The sequence below is a fragment of the Motacilla alba genome, chromosome 8 (assembly GCF_015832195.1).
Source record: "Motacilla alba alba isolate MOTALB_02 chromosome 8, Motacilla_alba_V1.0_pri, whole genome shotgun sequence".
Classification (NCBI taxonomy): domain Eukaryota; kingdom Metazoa; phylum Chordata; class Aves; order Passeriformes; family Motacillidae; genus Motacilla; species Motacilla alba.
The window spans coordinates 27449661-27451709 of record NC_052023.1 but is presented as its reverse complement, the minus strand read 5'-3'; positions in this window follow the sequence as shown (position 1 = coordinate 27451709).

The following is a 2049-nucleotide window of genomic DNA, read 5'->3' as shown; positions in this document are numbered from 1 at the left end:
GGCCGAGGAGGCGGCGCCGCGGGGGCGGGGCGGGAGGCGCGCGCCGGGCGCGGGGGGGGGGTGGGGGGGCGGCACGTGAGGCGCACGTGGGGCGGCCCCCGCCCCCCCCCCCTCAGTTTCCCGCCTTCGTCCCCCCCTCACACCCCCTCAGGTATCGCCGCCTGCTCCCCGCGCTCCTGAGGAGGGAAGAGGCGCCAAAAACGTGGTAAATGTGGTGACCCTGCGTTAAGGGTGAGGGAGCACCCAAAGTTGCTAAGAGCTCGGAAGTCAGAGGGGCGGCGAGTAATCAGTTTTATCAGTAAATGACACACTTGGCATGGAAATTGGTATGCTGGTCCCTGACCTACTATAGGAACAGTGGGTTCTGGATAAAGCAGCTGGGAGTGGGCTTTGGATAAAGGGGTAGGGGAAAAGGGAAGAGAGAGAAAGAAAGAGATTAATTAAAGAGGGGGAGAGAGAGAAACAGAGAAAGAAAGAGAGGGAAAAAGAAAGAAAAAGAGATCACTGGTTCTGGTTCTGGCCTCAATCCAGCTGAGGGAATGTCAGTCCTGGTTCCAGGGTGTCGATCCCAGCTGTGACCACCCAGCCCAAGGTCCAGGTGGGCTCAGTCACCCCCATGGGCAAGGCCTGTCCTTGCCCTGAGGGCCCCCCCTCCACTGCCCACACCCCAGGCACAAGGAAAACTTATTTAAAGGAACCGGGAGGACACTGAAGTCAAGGCTGGGAGGGCCCAGTGGTGTTATCTGTCCTCGTCCTTCAGTGGGAACACGGGTTGCTCAACAAGTGCTTCCCCCAGCACCCAGGCTCAGCATAAACACAGGTTTCCTACCCCCTGAGGTTCTTCCAAATGGTACCAAGGTAGGTATTTTACAGGGAAGTAAAAATGGAGTGCCCCCCAGTTTGAATCATCCCCCAAGAAGTGGTGTTTTGTGTCAAGGGGGTGTTCTCCCTCACAAATGTTGCCCTGGGGAGTGAGAGCTCAGCTTTCCAGTTTGTGGGAGCTGAAAATGGACTTGGGTGGAGACCTCTCCTTTTAGTCCCAGCTGTGCTCCACAGGGACAAAATCACAAAGGCTGCTCCAGAGGGCCGAAAATGGGACAAAGGCTGGGGTTTGTACCTTGCTTTCTCTCTCTCCCCCGACAGACACAGGCTCGTGATGGAGGGTGAGTCACAGAACACGTCACCAGCAAACAAACTCTAGTAACCTCCTGTGAGCTGCGTTTCACACTGCAAATGGGAAAGTTTTCCCAAAGCCGGGAGAACTTAGCCACTAATCTCTTACTGGCAAGTACAAGCCTCTCCTCTTCCTCCTCACGACATGAGGGCTGTGCTATGCACGATATGTCCCCAGGTGCACCTTGAAAGGTCACCTCAAAACAAGGTACAAAGTTACAATAGGGTAATAAAACATTTCTGTCACTTTTGACAGGTGTGCCAGACCTGTTACTATTTTTTTTTTTACTAACACACTCCCCAGACACACATTCAAATTGTAGCTGCTGAAACTTTCAGAAGTTGTTTTAAATACCTGTGGGGACTCTTGAGCAGAGCCACTGAGTGAAAAAGTCTGAAGCTGATTTATTTTGCAATGTGTGTTCACACTATTATCCCATCACTCATTTTCCATGCTGCTTAAAAAGAAACCTTGTAAAAGTGAAAAGAAGAAAGTAAAAGCCTTATCATTGCTGAAATGCAGTGGGTGAGAGCAGCAGGAATTTTCACATAAACTCATCCCTGTGCTTAAGAAGCTGACTTTAACACAGTACTGCTTAGAGATACTTTCAGGTCAGGCTGTATGTGATCTGCGGTGCCCCCACTCCAAAAATGCTGTGCCAGCTATTTACAAGGAAGAGGGGCCAGCACTGGCTGAGCAAGCAAGTGTAAACAAAATAAAAATCAAAAGCCAACAAAATACTCAATGCGCAATGTACAAAAATATCCTAAGGTCCAACAACTTCTTTTTGAAACTGTTTCATCCAATTAGTAAAAGCTTGACTCTGGGTGGTAGAAAAATGAGGTTCCCTTAACAGAAAGAAAAGTGCAGCTAAG